Source organism: Mastomys coucha, unplaced genomic scaffold, assembly GCF_008632895.1.
Source record: "Mastomys coucha isolate ucsf_1 unplaced genomic scaffold, UCSF_Mcou_1 pScaffold12, whole genome shotgun sequence".
In the NCBI taxonomy this organism is placed as follows: domain Eukaryota; kingdom Metazoa; phylum Chordata; class Mammalia; order Rodentia; family Muridae; genus Mastomys; species Mastomys coucha.
Window position 1 is genome coordinate 94,085,774 of NW_022196894.1, and position 6,413 is coordinate 94,092,186.

The window sequence follows — 6,413 nt, forward strand, 5'->3', positions numbered from 1 at the left end:
GATGTAGAACTCTCAGCTCCTCCTACACCATGCTTGCCTGGATGCTGCCATGTTCCTGCCTTGATGATAATGGGCTGAACCTCTGAACCTGTAAGCCAGCCCCAATTAAATGTTGTCCTTCTAAGAGTTGCTGTGGTCATGGTCTGTCCACAGCAGTAAAACAGGAACGATACCTTCTGTACCGTGTAGGAGGGAACTTTACCTTACTCTGAAGGAGAGAACTATGCCTTCCACATTCTGTACAACACCTCCCTTTCCATACCCTGCACTGTGCCCAACTGTGAGGGATGCTGAAAAAGGGAAGCCTTAAGCAACGCAGAACTGAGGACAGTTCTTGTGGAAGATGGAACAATGGACACTAAAGGACAATTTGTGACCTAACAAAACTCTCATAAAATAGAATAAGTACTTTATTTTAAATTCTGCTTACTCCCTGCTGCACAGGTGCCAGCCATCTCTTCAGTTATCAGGATACCCAGTGATGTCTCCCCCTCCAAACCACTCAGTGACAAGTACTTTTACCTCCTAAAACTGACCCCTGAATCTCTTGTCTATCCCAATGTGGCTGAAGCCTCTTCTACCTCAACACCAACAGTGCAGGCAGACCTGTCATTACGCATAATGAGGCCTGCTCCTATAAAAGTTATTTGTATTGAGCTTTATGACAAACAGCATCTTCTAAACACAGAGCTCACCTGCAGATCCCCTCCTGTATCTTCCATCCGCCTACCAAGTCCTTCTCATGCTGGAGGTCTGGGAAGACACCTGAGTCTTCGCATCCACTGCCACTGTCTCAGAGCCTTGGACAGACTTGACTTTTGTGGAATTAGGATCTGGGTGGGCCCAGTGCAGACAGCAGGAACAGAGCCAAGAGTTCTGTGTACCCCTGTGAACCTGAGGCTGCCTTTCTCTCCAGGCAAATCCAAACAAGGTCAGTTATGGTCATGTGCGTCCCAGAAGACAAAGCAGGGGCTGCCTAGATCCCTGTGGAGCCTCAGAGAACCTCTCAAGAGTTTTCCCCACATTTATTCAAAGGAAATACCATGAAAACACAAAAATCTCTGACATACACACACACACACACATCTGTCTCCAAGTGTGGTGGGTACCTCAGTATACAACTGGCTTTTCTTTTCTTTTTTTAATTTTTTCTTTCTTTATATAGTATGGAATGGAGTTTATTCAGAGCCTGGAGAGGAGAGTTAAGAGGGCAGTAGAGGCAGAGAAAGGCAGAGAGAGTAAAAAAGTAGAGGCCATGAGCACGTGGAGAGAGGTGGAAGGGAAGGGGGAGGGAAGAGCCCAAGGGGGCAAGAGAGAAGCAAAAGGGAAGCAGGAGAACCAGAGCTGCAGCTGGCTTTCCGTCGAGACTATATACAGCATTTGCTGGAATAGAGCTCCCCGCCCCCCAAGGGAACTTCATGGTTTCCTTCCAAAGAAGGGACACTGGCGAGAGCAAGAGCGAAGAACTCCAGCCCATGGCAAACATGCTGTGAAGAAAGCCTGGGTGGGCTTGGGACTGATGTCCCTAGTTGACAGCCCTGGGGAGCCTTTGTACTCTTGGGAGGTCTTGGTGCCTGGGATACAGAGTGAGACAAGCCAGAACATTGCTGGTCATGGAGAGAGAGTGGAGGCTGGGCTCAGGGTCATGGCCGTTTCTGGGCAGGAGAAGCAGGAGCCCGGCAGGAAGGCAAGCCAGTGGGGCTTAGCCATAAACACAGAAGTGAAGCCTCTTTCGTGGGCACAACAGGCCACATTCGGGGGAGGAAGGGAGGGTCAATGCTGCTGTGGCAGGGAAGAAGGACCTTAAAGAGAGACCACACAGCGATCCACCCGGGGCGCATAGCCTGAGAACCTTCTGTGATCCCTCTAACTGGAGAAACTGAGGCCGCAACCCTGCATGCCCCCACAGAGCAATGCTGCTCAGAGAGCAGAGCCTCCCGTTTGCCACAGCTGCTAATAGAGGATGCTTCTTCCAGGAAAAGAGTGCTCTCCTATCTGGGCCTCGTAAAAACTATGAAAAAGAGCAGGGGTCGGGGCAGGTGGACGGGTGGGAACAGCCTTCTATTTTTTCAAAGTCAACATTCTTTTTTTAACATTGGTTTCTTTCTTCTTTCTTCTTCTTTCTTTCTTTCTTTCTTTCTTTCTTTCTTTCTTTCTTTCTTTCTTTCTTTCTTTCTGGGAGTGTGTGTGCCATGTATACATGCGAAGGTCAAAGAGTAACTTTCCAGACTTTGTTCTTCCCTACCACATGAGTTCTTGGGATCAAACTCAGGTTATCAGCTTTGGCAGCAAGCGCCCTTAACCCCTGAGCCATCTTGCCAGCCTCAGACTAAAGGTCTAGTGCACACAGACACTTTGCTGTGTTTTTAATTGCTTATGGGTGGTTGGGGAAGAAACTAATATTAATACAGTCAGATATTTAAGGAAGATAGGTTATAGACCCAGGTTAGCCAGGCCCTGAAAAAAACCTGTTAAGCAATACTGCCCCCTTGTGACCAATCTTCACTCATAATTTCAGTAGGTCAGGGAGGGCTGCCTAGTGGCTCACAGTAACATGCGGCTTGTTCAACTGCTCTGCACACTCTAATGCTCTTGTGTGCTCAGAGGGAACATTTATATGAAATAATCATTTCTAAGTGGGCAAGAGTTTGATTTAAGAACACTGTTATCAAATATTCACCAGAGTTCACAGGAGCACCTGAGAAAACTCGGGCTGCTGATGTGCCGACAGCTTCACTCTCTCACAGCCCTCACGCCGGCCCCAGCAGCCCAAGTGTGGCAATGTCCAGAGAACTTCAAGTGTAAATCCCTTCCAGCTTGGAAACACCACCTGATGGATTTGTTCCGCAGTAACAAGAGGCAGCTCCTCAAAGCATTTTCAGGGATTCTAAAAACAGTCTGTAGGCAGGAGTTGATACATAACTCGGTTTAGGACATGTCATTCTTGGCCTGAATCCTCACATTCACCAAATACCACCCAATCCACAGCAATCAGTCTCCTGTATAAGCCACGTGTGGGACTGGGGGCTCCAGCCTCTGACTACACACCTGAGGTCTTTGTGCAGGCAGCAACTGTCACATCTGTGACTTTCCCACTTCTGATGTGCAGTTTGAATCTTCAGTTTATGGAGATCTCCACAGGATACACATCAAAGTCTTCTCAGACTCAGCCTGACAGTATACGCAGGTGTGGCTTGCAGGATGCTGGCTGGTGTGTGTGCACAGGTGTGGCTTGCTGGATGTTGGCTGGTGTGAGAGCCCTTGGGTGCGCAGGTGTGGCTTGCAGGATGTTGGCTGGTGTGTGAGCCCTTGGGTGCGCAGGTGTGGCTTGCAGGATGCTGGCTGGTGTGTGAGCCCTTGGGTGCACAGGTGTGGCTTGCAGGATACTGGCTGGTATGAGAGCCCTTGGGTCCAAGCTGAGACTTGAATACTCTAGCAAGTTGATCTCAAACTTGGCCACATGTTGGCTTTACCAGAGGGTTGAAGAAATATTGGCTTGCATCTGCAGAAGTCGACTGAGGTTATATGGCCTTTGGGTGGGGCATTGAGCATTTGAGCGTTCCCCTGATGGTTCTAATACCTAGCAGAGTCTCAGGACCACAGTCTCGGAGAAAGGAGAGGAGGTTAAAGACCCTCTCTCTTTGAGTCTAGATAAGCTGCATAACCATAACCTCACGACGTCAATGTTTTGATCCTGTGACTCTGTGGAAGCCTCCTTGTGCTGAGAGACTACATTCAACAAAATAAGACACTAATAGAAGATAGTGTGACCTATGTCCAATATGGAGGAACAATCGGGTTCTCCAAGATCTCTGAGAACTTATACTGATGGAGGTTGCTTTTCAGCCTGGATTCAAAGCTGTCTGGGATGCCCTAGGACAGCTAGCAGGCTGACTTCCAGATCCCTCCAAGCCTCATAGCCATAAGCCAGGAGTTTATCTTGAGAAAGCCAACGAAAGAGTCGTGGCTGTTGCCTGGAAATTGCATTGGAAACCACTCTGGACTTTTGACTTCTGAATATTAGCAAGCTACGGTCCTTGTCTTTTTAGGTGATAGGTTGAAGATAGATTCAGAACAGAGGAGCATCTGCTTTTCCTGGTGTGCTTCCCAGTGCACCATGACTTGAGGGAAGGAAGACAAATGAACCATGTCTCTTACTTAGAAGGTGAAGGTCCAGGATGGAGAGATGGCTCAGTGGTTAAGAGCATGCATGAGGCTGGACTTAGCACATACCTTTAGTCCCAAAACTTGAGAAGCAGAGGTAAATATCTGTGAGTTTCAGGCCAGCCTGGCTTATATAGAAAGTTCCAGGACAGCTGAGACACATACTAAGACAATGTCTCAGAAAAACAAAAGAAAATAATAAAAAGAGCATACACTGCTCTTCCTGAGGACCTGAGTCCAGTTCACAGCACCTGTCTGGAGTGGCTAACAACCAAGGAGGAACATCCTCCTCTGGCCTCCACCAGTATTATGTCAAATCTCCAACTCAAAAAGCCCAGTCAAAAAATCACAACTCAATTAATTAGAATACAAGCTACATACCTAGATTGGGCAGATCTATGACTACACTACTATATTCCCCATCTATGAGATCCCATATAACTTGCAGTTTCTCCAAGCCACGTGCTTCTGCTCCATCTTCCTTCTACCTCCTCCTCCTCTGTTGTCCTCTCTCTCCTCCCCTCTCCCTTCTTCCCCAAACTTTTCAGCTCCACCTTCCCTCCTCCTGCCCAATCACCAGCTCTAGCCTTTATTTTGAAAAGTTAAGATGGGAAGAAGACTCACAAGGTGCCTGCATATTGATTCGCTCCTCGTCTGCAGCCCCCCCAAGAGAATTAACATCAAATACAAGACCAGGGCTGTCCACAGTACATGGGCACCTGTGCTCATGTGCACATGTCTAGCCACAGACATAACACACATACTCATAAACAAGACAAATAAATCCTTATTTTTTAAAAAGGCAAAGATTCAATATTTGAAGTCATACTTCATGCTGATTATGAGATGCTTGGGCTTGTATATCACTATAAATCAGGTGGTTCCTACCATGCCTTTGTTATGTTAAATAAGTTACTATAACAGCTTACATAATTTAGGGAAACAACCATTCATTTAACACATGCTGAGCAGAGAGCTGCTATCTGGGGAGACCCCTGCCAGCCTTCCCTGGTGCTCTCTGGAGCTCTCCCCAACAGTTCCTCCTTAAACTAGCTGCTCTGGGAGAACTCCACAATGAGGCACTTACTGATCCTCCAGGGACGTTCTCTTCCCAGAACTCCTATGACTCTAGCTCCAGGGGATCCAACACCCTCTTCTGACCATGGTAGGCACCTACACACACTGGCACACATAAATTTAAAAAATAAATAAGTAAATCTTTAAAAAGTTTTCTTTTATGCTGTTTTGTAGCTCCCCCTGAAATCAGTCTGCCATGTTCACCTGGTAGCCCACTGGTGAGTAAAGTGAGAGCATCCAGGGGCAAGCGCACCCATCTTCTCGAGTCCCAAGCCTTGCTCACAATGAGCCTGAGGGTTTCCTCCACACACCAAGGAATTCTCCCCTTCTTGGTGGACACCAATTGTGTATCCTATAATTTGTTCAGTCCTGTGACTGGCAAGATTAGTGCAGGCCCCCCACCCCAGGCTTAGGGGTACAGACCCCTACTTCAATCACAAATCCAGAACTCCTCTATTTCTGGCCACCTCACTATATGTCAGGTGGGTCCCACCATGCCTTTCTTGGGTTAGATAAGTTTCTATAGTAGCTTACAACATTTAGGAAAACATTTGTTTCTTTCCCATTTGATAATAGAGGATACAGCTCAAGAGAAGCCACATCAAAGAATTGCCAAGAGCAAGGAATGGGAAGAGGTAGGTGTACCTCCCAGTACTCCTTGCTCACCCACTGAGGTCTCCGAGCACCACAGCTGGAGTGCTTACAGAGGCTTCAAGAGGACATGTCAGATTATTAGCTCAGTATCTACCTCTCCTCCCTGAAGAATGGAGATAGAGCTGGAGTTACAAACATCCAATCCTGGCTTGGTCTTCCTAATGCTGGACCCCCATCCTGAAGCTTCCTGAGAGTCCACCAAAAGGCCCTTCAGAATGAAAAAAAAAAAAAAAACCACATTTAGGGGGGTTCAAGAGACTTAAGAGTTTCTACATCAAGAACCAAGGTAAAGAGCTGGAGAAATGGCTCCAAAGCTAAGAGCACTGGCTGTTCTTCTAGAGGTCCTGAGTTCAATTTCTGGCAACCACATGGTGGCTCACAACCACCTATTATGGGATGCCCTCTTCTGGCATGCAGACACATGCAGACAAGGCATTCATATACATAAAATACATACATAAATCAATCTTTTTTTTAAAAAAAAAAAAACAGGTTGAAAAGGAAATATGTTTTTCTTG